At 40.3% G+C, this 12,392-nt stretch overlaps 1 pseudogene across 1 annotated transcript; it reads right to left on the bottom strand.

Annotated features, from left to right (window-relative positions):
* Positions 1-498: 498 nt before the first annotated feature.
* On the bottom strand, positions 499-7,015 carry LOC309690477 (trace amine-associated receptor 13c-like; annotated as a pseudogene). The gene is made up of 2 exons: positions 6,951-7,015; positions 499-1,172 (listed from the first exon to the last, which is right to left on the bottom strand). The product of its transcript is annotated as a trace amine-associated receptor 13c-like (transcript).
* Positions 7,016-12,392: the final 5,377 nt, after the last annotated feature.

Consider the following 12,392-nt stretch of genomic DNA (forward strand, 5'->3'; position numbering starts at 1 on the left):
CTGAGTGGCATGAGTAAACATGCCACACCTGTACTAAAAGAATGAACTAGGTCCTCACTGTTGTTGTTATTAGCGTCTGTGGCTGTGAGCTGCAAAGCTGCAACCAGTGTGTAAACAGTAACAATAAGAAATAAAGTTTGTGAAAAGCGTAAAAGTGGGTGTGATTCCTGTCACAATGAATTACTGTCTACATATTCTACAACAAATGCAGTATCTGTAAAGTGACAATTAGTTTCAAAGCTTTTATGAAAAAAAGGATAGAACAAGGCATAGATCACTGGGTTTAAACAGGAGTTTGAAAAGAACAGACTGATCACAATGAGCGCTGTGATGTTTACAGAGATTTTATTTTGAAAGGTCGAATGTTAGGCGGAAGGAGAGGATAGAAAAGAGGGACAATGAAAAACGGTAGATGAACAAGTTAGCGCTGCAGACTGTGTTGCCGCTGCAAGCCTGCGAATTAAAGAATGGAACTGAGAAATACTGAAGGTGTCATCATTAATGTTTGAGGCATGCAAACATTACAGGAGCTACTGAGCTAAAGTCCTCCCTTATAAGAGAGACACAGTAATATGGGCAGAAACACAGTAGAAACACAACTACAAGAACTCCAAGTGTCCTGGCTGCTTTCAACTCTGATTTGTTTGCTTGATTCAGAGAACACTGAATTGTGACAGCTGTAACCTGAGAGCGCATGGCATGAGCCTGAGACACAGCCACCACAAATACTCTCATATACAGATGACAGTAATTGGAAATATAAAGGATAAAACAAGGTCAATAGTCCTTGCAATATCATTAATGACACACTCTCCATAACAGGAATTATACCTGCCTGGTTCAATCAGGTAGTCTTTTGCATAAAGACTAATGCTGGAAATAGCATAAAACCAACACAGACAAACACTGAGTTTAACTTTTGCCACAGTAATTCTGGTGGAGTAATGTAAAGGGTCACAAATAGCCACATAGCGACTGATATTAGAACTATGTTCCCTATTGAAGCACACGTAATGTTGCCAGTCAGATACCAATAAAGAAAACAATTAAAATCACCAAGTATCCAGCAGGTGGTGCTTTTTAAAATTCGTAACGGCATCAACAGGAGACCCACGAGAAAGTCTGAAACAGCCAGTGAGAGGAGGAGTATGTTGCTGGGTGTGCGAAGCTGCCTGCAGGGTAACAGAAAAAATAAATAATACACATTAAAAATGTTACATTGTTTTTAGTGAAAATTCCATTAGTAGAAATGATTTATTAGTAAGGCATGATTCAATTCTTGTTTAAAATACACAGAATGTGCCAAACTAACTTAACTCATCACTAAATTAAATTACAGTCTAAAGATAAACCTCACCTTTCAGCTGAGGTTTATCTATGCCCAAGGTGGGGCAGCGAAATGATAGTGATAAGATAGTTGAGATTATGTCATATGTTAATTATGTCAAAATGTATTTAGTGAAATTGTTTCCTTATTAAGACACGGTGAACCTTACACAACTTAACAGTCATGGTTGAGCCAAAGACATTTATTAGTTTCACTTAATGTATTCTTTGCTAATTCCAATGATGCAAATCTCACTTTTCATATATCTAAACCTTAATCTAAGTTAATTTAAAAGTTGGTCTCTGCCTGAAGTGGGAGACTGAGATGATGGCCAGAAGGTTTAGAGCAGCAGTGATAGAGCAGCAGTGATCAGAGAGATGCATGACATCACAATATACAGCAGCATAGTTGTGGAATAGTGAAGTGTTGGCTTTCTGCAGGAATCGTTGAGGAGTTGTGGAAAACAGAGCTCTAGTCCTTCGTGTATCTCCATCATCAGGCTGCTGCATCTCATCAAAGCTTTTCCTCACAGAGCTCATTTATCTATTTTGTCCTTCACCCACCAGTCCCATCCCTCCTCTTTCTAATGACACAACCTTTGGAGCTTTCTTTTTTTCAAACTCGCTCTCTCCCACAGTCAACTTATAAACCTTTATTTTTCTGGACTCAATGTTGAACATTTCTATACAAGCAGACACTTGGGTCATAATTGTTAACCATCTTCATCTTTTTTTTAACAGTACTAAAATGGGATGACTATTTTATTTTCAACTTATGTCTGCAGATGATACTACAGGCAACTTGAGCAGACAAGCCTCATCTTCCTATTGAAATCTGAACCAGGATAACCAAAGGGGATCACTCAGTATCCAGGAAATCACAGAACTGTGTTACGGAATAAATATATATTCTTAGTGCTTATTTTCTGTTTATAATGTTTTATAGAGGCCAGTGTAGAAAAAACGCCACTTTGAGTTAGAATGTGTGCTAAAGGTCACAGAGTACTGTGTAAGACAGGAAACTGCAGAAGACGCTTTGTGCAGGCCTGCAGAGTACAGGAAGTGAAACTAGAGTGCAGCGCAGCAGTTGTTTTGATCAAAACCATGTGTGACGTATGACTGATTATGTTATGCTCATTTGGCTTGTAATGCTTCAGATCTGCTCAGGATTTAGCCTGTGCACATCTACTTTTCCAGAAATGTAGACTAAAGAGGATTTTTGAGCTTTGACCACACTGAGTCGGGTTTTTTCTTGGTCAGTAAAAGAATATAAAGGAACCGGATTTGATCATTGGTGCCGTGAACCCGGATTCTTTGACGGCTGAGAGGACCAATTTGGCCATGAGGCAAACAGAGGACAGGTCCAAATTTAAAGTTAAGCACCACCTGTTAAAAAAGCAAAGTGTGCTTATTAAATTATCTGTTCGCCGAGTTGATGATCTTCACAGTTAAATTGGCTCAGTTGTAGTAAAATTAAACTAAATTACAAAATTTGTTCAGTGGATTTCTGGTGAAATATCCTTGGTGATTTTGGGAAATTTGTGATAATAACAGTAAAGTCTGGGGAAATATCTGATGAAAATGTATTACTGTTAATGTTGGGTTGAATTTTAATGTTCATGTGTTGTGTGCAATGTTAACTGTGTTGTGTCAGCCAAGAGAAAAGAGATTAGAGTTGGTAATTAGGCACTTGTTTAAGGGATTTGAGTTCCCATTTTGGGCAGAAGGCTGGGCCTGGACATCAGTAAACTGGTGGTTAGAGTCCCCAGTGGTGTTTGAAAATTTATTTAAATTGATTTAGGACGGGGAGGGCGATCCCTAGGAGTGCACACAAGTTCAGGGGTGAGAACCCCCTCCTTGCTTCGGACGTGTGGCAAGACCCTGCGGCGTCAGGATTATCTCAGTTGGCCACTGCCAAGACTTGGGACCTTGGTTAACGGCCAGTGGTCAGGGACCACTTTTGGTGCATTGTTTGAGTGAAGAGGCCGGGCCTCGAGCATGACCACCTCAACATAGAGTGGCTGGTAAAGTTTTAGGCGAGAGATGCTGGTAAAGTAAAGCTTCCGGTAAAGCTGCGGGTGGGGGAAACACTTTTAAATTAAAATAAGACTTAGAAATCAGGCCTCTGTCCGGGACAGAAACGGTTTAATTGATTAATTAATTTGGACCTGGGCTCATAGGCTTTTAAAGTTGTCAAAATTGTGTAGGGAAAACTGGTACCAGTACAGGATGATGTAAAGTGTGGTAAGGAAATGGAAATAATGTATCTTGGCATTTGGTGTTATTTTGTTATACGTATAAACGTGTGAATATATAGGAAAGTGTAAAATTGTTCTTTGGATGCATGATCAAAAGTGCATATTGTTTTGAAAGTGTGATAGAAAAAGGGTGTGGCTTGTGTAAGAGAAGATCTGCTAAAGGAGCTGAGTGAATTGTGCCGCAGAGCTGAGCTAAAAGAATTGTTATGTGTGTGGAAAAACTGTTAATTGTGCTGAAGATATCCGCTTGGCATCTTTCTTGGCCTTAAGACAACAATTCTGATGGCTAAAGATCCAAACGGGACACAAAAAAAGAAAAAAAATTGTGCTGAAGGAATTCTGATAAACACGTTGAAGACTTTGATGTGAAGGATTTCGTTTGGTTAATGCTTGCAAATGTAAAGACCTGAGTATATATTTGTGTGAAGCTGCTCAATTTGTGTGTGTGTGGCTGAGGGTGCATTCTTAAAATGAGTACATTAAAAATGAGTAGAGTTACAGAGGGTACAGTATATAGAGAGTGAACATAAAACAAGAGTTCGATTAGGTTGCAGAAATTGATGAAATGGAGTGAGGTGAGGAGTGTGTGTGAAAACCGCTGTGTGTGTGTGTCTGTGACAGGAAGTGAAATGTTTGCAGGCAGTTTGGAGGAAATTGCCTGATGTGTGTGCAACGTGAGAGAGAGAAAGATGTCTTAAAATCTAGATAGAAGAATTAGACAATGAATGTGTTGATAACTAGGAAAATTATATTAAAGAAATGTCTTAGTGTGTTGATACAGGTGCCCATGGACTTAGCTCAACCTCGTGGATGAGTACAGCGGCAAAATGATAGATTAACTTAATTGGGACGACAAACAGGCCAGGTTTTGGCTCAAAATTTCATAGGTTCACCTCTCATCCTGTCCTTATCCTGAGGAGAAGCTTAAAGGACAGTCAATCTCTTCATGAAGACATACAGAGCAACACTGTGGACTTGAAGAATTAACAGCAGGCAAAAGCAAAAGACAGCACAACTGAGCTAAAACTCTGAAGGGTCCAGCAGCATGTACGAATACCATCATTGATGGAAACATGTGCTCTAATCACCAGCTGGGAAGTGTACCAGTGACATTATTGTGTGAAAGCACTTGATGGGACTGTCTGAGGTTTATGTTTGCCATGCTGGGAGTTAAGCGGCAAAAGAGACTGAAAAGAGGAAGAGAGAATAACAGAGAGAAAGAAACAGCTGATTTGGGCCTGTGTTTGCTGGAGATTTGGGAGGACACACAGGCAACTGTGAGAATAGGGGACGAGGACGGGTGAGAGGTGAAGGCTGGTCTTGTTAAAGTGAGAGCATATGAAAATTGATGCTGAACTTGTGGAGGTTTAGAAATGTCCAGAGCATCGCCACAGAAAGGTAAATAAATAAATTATAATTTAGTGATGTCCCATAACATATTGTTACACTAGTAAGCAAAACTTTTCTGTGATTAATCTGGCAGATTTTCGGGGTTTTGTTTTAGTAAGAGTTTTTCTATACATGGACATGTCCAGAACTGGGCCCATTATTTTTGTAACAGTGCACTTAGCGAAAACCTGTCAGGTGTCACCCTTATGGTGATGATGTTTTCTGTTTTGATGACTTAGAAAAAAAAGAGCTGATTATTATTTTTTGTTCTAAGCAGGCCTGCAAGATTGAATTAACATTTTTGTGAGAGCAAATATAAGGTGAGCTTTTCCAGATTACAATGGGCTGAGGAGACAGCTACCTATGGGGACCCGATCAGTCCAAAATCATAAGCACTTGTTATTCTTTTTAAAATGATGACGTCATCTTCCTGGTGATGGACACTGGAAAAGGTTGCGCGCAGGACTCTATTATCAGTAATATCTCGTGTGAATGCGGGTGAGTGTGTGTGCATGAATGTGTGTGACTGGGCTGTGATGGACTGACGATGGGGACTAAAGTGTTGACTGACTTGACACTGAGACAAAGACTGGACCAACGTTAGGATGAGTAAATGTTGACAAATATTCACAGAAAAGGGTGGATGCTGTTAGGTTTTGTATTGTTGATTGTCATTTATGCTTAGAAATATTTAACCATATATGCTTAGAGGTGTATAATCAATTGTGTAGTGATAGGATGTGTGATCTTTAGCAGGCTACAAAGGCTTGGTGTGCATTCCAGAATGCACACCTACATCCTGGGAGCATGGGAAGAGGTCGTACCTTGTTTTATTGTTTTATGGTAGGATTAACGTAGTTGAGTCTAAGTGCCTTTTACATATAGATGAACTGTTGGATTTTCCAGACCAGCAGGTTAAGGGAAGTTGTTTATGGGGTCACACTCTGACCCCACACACACACACACACACACACACACACACACACACACACACACACACACACGCACGGTACTCTTTGTTGGTATGTAGACGTCGTATGTTAATGAACCTATGCATATTCATGTAACCTCAATAAAAGAGCAGTGTTACAGGGGAGCGGACGAGAGCAACTGGGGTCAAGCGAAGGAACGGACTTTTGTCCGGTTCTCTCCCGTGCACGAGAAACATGAAGAACTTTGCCTACTTCGTGTCTTGCTTGCTGTGTAATTATATTGTCTTCAACGTTCCAGCGAATAGGTTCAAGCTACAAACCTATCAGATGCTTTGCTTTGTTTTGTTTTTGCTTTTGGCAGGAGCAGGGGGATAAGAGAGAGAGGGGGAGACTGTAGATTCACATGAGAGTGTGGAACTTCAGATTAATTTTGGGGGGCTGATGTTTGCTTTAAGAAAATTTTTGATATCACTCATGTAACCATTAACCATAGCAGGCCACTGTAGAAGTCAGTTAAATGTTATAGAGGAAAATAGTCAGAACCAAAACAATATTCATGAATTACATAGGGGAAGGATAGATTTGTCACATTCAAAGTACAGTTATGGAATAACAAACACTGGTCCAAGTGACCCAGGTTTTTCCCTTTAAAATAGTAAATTATTAAAAAAGAGAGCACAACCGGTAGGGGCATGCGATCTGTCAGGGTTCCTGGGTTGTTGACCCAGTGTTTTCCGTTTTGTCATCTTCAGTTTATTTTCACATCTGTTTTCTGTGGCAGCATACCGCCTGCGTATTGTGTTCCAGTTATTCCCACGTATCATTAGTCAGATTATGTTCAGCTGTGTACTCACCGGTCTTTCATTATCATCCTCACCAGTCTGTGTATTTAAGCCCTCTGTTTCTATTCGTTCACTGTCGTGTCATTGATGTTACGTTGTCCTTCCCGTGTGTTCCCTCAGTTCAGTCAGCCGTTCAGTTGTCTAGCCAGTCAGTGTCCGTTCACCGTCTGTTCACCCACTCCCTTTAATAAACCTTCACCTACCTGCCAGTCCTGCGTTTGGGTTCCTTCTTCCTCGCCTCCACACAACGCCTGACACGATCGGACATGGTACAGCAGGAAAACAAGAGCAAAGTAAGAGAAAAAAATAAAAACGGGGTTCTCAAATGTGAAGTTCATGTTAACACACAGGTTTTGTTTCTAGGTAGTTCTGTGGATGTAGGCTCTGGGTGGAGCCAGGAGTTCAAAAGATTTGACATGATAATTATACTGATTTCATTTTTTAACACAGGTTTGCAGGCCCGGAGCAAATATACTCGAGAGGGGAATCGCTGAGGTGTTCTGAGGAATAATATGACCAACCTTTTTCTTTTAATTTCGTAGATGTGGTGAAGCCTTTTCATTCTGTGTGACACATAAAATGTGTTGGCATCTTAACCTGCTGCTCCAGCATGCAACAGCATAGAGGATGGCAATGGGGTGAACAGACTCACAGAAAATCATAAGCATTGTCCGACAAATTAAAACACCCTCTATGAGCAATTATTTGATGACAATGGGAAGGAAAAACTCCCTTAAAGTGGTATTTAAACAAAAAAGTAACAAAAGGCAAGTGAAGAAGAAACCCTCAGTGCATCATGGGAATCCTCCAGCAGCCTAGTCCTATTGCAGTGAGGGTTCAAGGTCACCTGATTCAGCCCTAAGCTTTCAGCTTTATTAAAAAGGTCGCTTTTAAATGTAATAGAGTGTGTCTGTCTCTCCTATATATTTGTTTAATATCCACATTGAAGGACATATCCTGTTTAAAAATGACTCCAAGACTCCTTACAGAATTATTGAAGGCCAAGGTAATCCCAGAGTAAGTATCTGGTTTGCCACTATTTTCCTCAGATTTTCAAGACCGAGTACAATAAGTTCAGATTTATCTGAATATAGAAACAGAAAATTAGAGGTAACCACGTCTTTATGTCTTCAAGACATTCCTGTACTTTAACCTGGTGTGCTATCTGATTCATGGCTAGATGATGCTAGGGGTCATCTACATAGAACTGAAAATGTACGCTATGACTTTCAAAGATACTGCCTAAGGCAAGCATACATAAGCAGAATGCATAAAGTAAACAGCGTTCATCCTGGCACAGGACTTTGTGGTACTCTGTAATTAATCCTACCAAGTGAAGAAGACTCCCCATTTACATGAACAAATTGGAGTCTATTTGCCGCGTTCTGATATAATTCATATCACTGAATAGCGATGACTAGAAATAGAGAATCGAGACAGAAGCACAAAATGGACCACTTTGGAGAACCTGTCAATTATGGAAAATATGACAAAGTTGCTAGAGCAGTACGGCAAGCCGGTGACAAAATCTAAGGCAATGTGAGACCAGGGCTGACTTAAAACCGTTAAGGGGCGTAAAAAATGCCAAAACATATTTGCATGCATCACCTTCTAAAGAGAGTCACTAAAAGCATTTTAACAAGGAAATTGTCCTTGCGATCAAAGTGCGCTGTGTGGAGCCAGTGCAGCACATGGGAGTGTGCGGTAGGTGGAGCAAATAGCCTGTGAGGTGGGCCGCAGCTGGATCAGGCTCTTCTGGCTGTGCACAGCGCACCAATGTCTTGATTTCCCAGGTAACAGCGCCCACTACACAGGATGCAAGTAAGATATGCACTGGTTTCGATGATTCAGAGGGTTCTTCACAGTTAATTCATTCAGTCCTCCAAAATCTATACAAGGCCTGAGTTTATCATCCTTTTTGCTCAAAAGAAAGAAACTGGTGGCGAGAGGTATGGACCAAGGTAGATTTAACCTGGCTTCCAGTGACTCCTTACTGTACTTTTCCATAGCTGTTTTTTTTTTTTTGGGGGGGGGGTCCAATGAGATTGTCGAAGTGGCTTGAAGTGGCCGGTACCAGCTGTGGCTGCCAAGCCTGTAGTGTCTTGTTGCACTAAAAAACTTTTTTGTCATTTGACGTTGTCCTCAAGCTCTCATTATGTCAAGCTTATCTAAGAAGCTAATCTAAGTTTTAGCTAATCTAAGTCTTTTTATCTTGGTTCTAAAATGTAGGTTGTGATTCTTTGTAAAGCTGTTCTGTTTTTGTTTGTATTGTTGTTATTTTATTTTCATTTATTTCCCTTTCCATTCCTGCTGGCACTGGTAGCCAGGCTCTTTGTCATAACTTTATGAACACTGTGTGAAGCAGTTCTTTGTCCACCTCTATATTATACAAATGGTAGACTAAGGACAATAGCCACCTGGCAAAATTGGGATATGCGAAAAGTTGACCCTGAATAGACCTTTTGACCTCTAAATAATCCCCCCGTAGTCCCCCTGTACCGTTAATAATATTGTTTTAGTTTTATCCTTTATCTAGGCTGAAGTCGTTCAATGTCTTGAGGACTATGCTGCCTGTTCTCAATGGTGGCAAGTTCAGTATTCTATGTGGCAGTGCCACAGCACTCTATCACTCTCCTTCTTGGTAAAATACCCCTACGCCATACACAGCCTGGAGGTGTGTTTGAGGTCACCAAAAGATGCTGTGGTACCCACACTGGTTCAATGTGCCTTCAGTTTTGAATTAATCCCCAACAGTGTATTAGTGTATTTTAATGTTAAGACTAATATCTCATAATTAGCATCATATATTTGTGTTTTGTCTTTTACTGCACACAGTGCATTGTAGAATAGTTTTGAACTCACACGGATACTAACAGAAACAACACTTCCTCACAACTTCCTCACAGGAATGTGGCCTCGATCATAAATCTGCTGTTATAGTATGCACTATAGGGCTTTGGAGTTGACGTCACGCCGCAATGCATTATGGGAGCGCAGCGCCATTTTCGGGGTCTATGAATCAACACAAACACACTGTGTTGGAACGACGACTACAAGAAAGATGCTTAAAAGCAGCTCAAAAGAGAATGAACTGTTTAGAGACCGATTGCGTCCAGAGGCGAAGCAGCGGTACTTGCAGAAAATAGCGTGCATTGGAAATGTGGACCCGTATGAAATACGGCCGTGGAGTAGAAACCCTGAAGACCAACCGCTATTGACGTAGCCTGACCTTGTCTGTGGAGTCAGCGCGTACAAGTCGTCATTCAAACAAAGGTAAGTCAGCTCGAGTACTGCGAGTGAAATGCTTTTGATTTCCCTGCAAACATTCACATTAGTGCAGCATAAATTCATTCATGAGGGGAAATTACAGTGAGAACATGTGAAGGCTGTTAGAGGGATAACATAGTGAGATCTTATGTGTTTACTTTATATTTATATGACCAGCAACATTGTCTGTGCTTCAATAGGGAACATAGTTCTCATCTCAGTTGACCGTTATGTGGCGATTTGTGACCCTCTGCATTACCCCACCAGAATGACTGTGGCGAGAGTCAAATTTAGTGTTTGTCTGCGTTGGTTTTATGCTGTTTTCTACTGCAGTCTCTACATGAAGGATATCCTAGTTGAACCAGGCAGGTATAATTCCTGCTATGGAGAGTGTGTGTTTGTCATTAATGATATTGCAGGGATTTTTGACCTAGTTTTCTCTTTTTTTGCTCCAGTTATTATCATCACAGTTGTTTATATTTGAGTGTTTGTGGTGGCTGTGTCTCAGGCTCGAGCCATGCGGTCTCATGTCACTGAATCAAGCAAACAAATCGGAGCTGAAAGCAGCCAGGACTCTTGGGATTCCTGTAGTTGTGTTTCTCTCCTCTCTTTGAACTCTTGCAGAGACTTCTGCACTATTTTCCAGACATACTGCTTGTTTTCATAAACCTCTGTGCAGTTTTTCCCAGAGTAAATAACAGCCAGAGGTCTCCTCACTTCTCTGTTGTATATGGACTGTTGCGAAACAAAGAGGGGATGCAACACATAGTAAACATTGCCCTTTCCCAGAGACGTGTTGCTGCCATCATATTGAAACTGATCAATGTTCCCCCCACACACTATTAGATACTTAAATGGAGAAACCTCATGAACACAAGCATGCTCCCACGCACAGATTTGCACACAGATACAGACTCACAATATCTTAGTCGACTGCTGTCTCTAAACATGTCATGTATCATTAATACTCTGTCCTGCTCAGTAACATTTAATATTTATTATTTAGTGGTACTTATGCATATGTTGGTTGTTGCTATGGTTTTCCTGCTATGTTGTTTCTTTTTAACAGGCGTTGAAGCAGATGTTCAGTGTGTTTTCAACAATTCTGATTGCTGCACTGCGAGACAGGGCAAGCAAAAAAAGTTCCATGTCCTCTTTTTAAATATTTGGTGTATTTTCTGTTACTTGTTATTTTGGGAATACAAATTGTATTTATGAGGTTTACAAATTATTGCAATTTGTGTTTTCTTTTTAATGTTTTTGGCATTTAGCCACGCAAATAGCCTGGTGTGGAGTCAAATCCAGGCCTTGGCAGTAGATTTTTGTCGTACGGGCTGCCTGCTCAATCAATCAACAATGCCAGCACCCTGCATTCTGTGTTTTTTTTTCTTTTTTTACATTTTACAGAGAGCCACATTTTTTTCCTTCATATTTTTAAAGGGTGCACATTTTCAAGATTCAATCAAATAGAAGTGCCTGTAATTTAACATTTATTGTTCGTGTCTTGTCCCACAAGCGTAATCACAGACAACAGTTGATTCTGTGACTGCTGATTATAACTACGTTGACAGAAAAACTAAAAACTGTATAAAAGTCTGTATTGTCACTGCAGTTACAGAATGACTGAAATCTCAGTGCTAGGAGGTTTTGTATATATGTTATAACATCATCATATGAAACTGTATGATGTCAGTTTTGTTGGAACAACACTAACTTAGGTATCTTGATTATAAATGAAACTAACATAAGCATCAATTACACAGTAAGAACAAATTAATTGTGCCATAAATCAAGGATTGTATTGATTGCCTGTGTGTATTCAGCTTATCTGGATTAGGTGCTGCATAAAATATTCATCTTAACTCTTACATACTGATTGTAAAAGGAGAACAGAGACAATTGGATGGCTGATTTGTAGATGACTGTTTTTAGGCCCAAGTTTGTAGTTTTGGCCATTAAAATGTAAATCTTCTGGTTTTAATTGTGATAGATATGTTTGGATGGGAGACGGAGAAATCAAAAGTGAAAAGTACAAGAGGTTGTGTGCACAAAAAGAGGGAGGATATCATTCTCCAGGGAGCACAACAGTAGATGGGAGGTATGGTAGAAGGAGATAAATTTGTTGTATGACAGAAAATTCTGATTAGACTGCTGCAGGAACCTGATGATGGAGATCCAGATGCATCCAGAGGCAGAGCTCTGTTTTCCAGAGCTACTGAACAGTTCCTGCAGGAAGCCGACACTTCACTGGTCCAAAACGGTGCTCCTGAACGTTGGGCTTTCGTCCATCTCTCTGATCACTGCTGCTCTTAATCTGTTCATCATCATCTCAGTCTCCCACTTCAGGCAGAGATTAACCTCTCAGATGAAACTAAAGT

This window comes from Aulonocara stuartgranti (assembly GCF_965226115.1).
Source record: "Aulonocara stuartgranti genome assembly, chromosome: 16".
NCBI lineage: Eukaryota > Metazoa > Chordata > Actinopteri > Cichliformes > Cichlidae > Aulonocara > Aulonocara stuartgranti.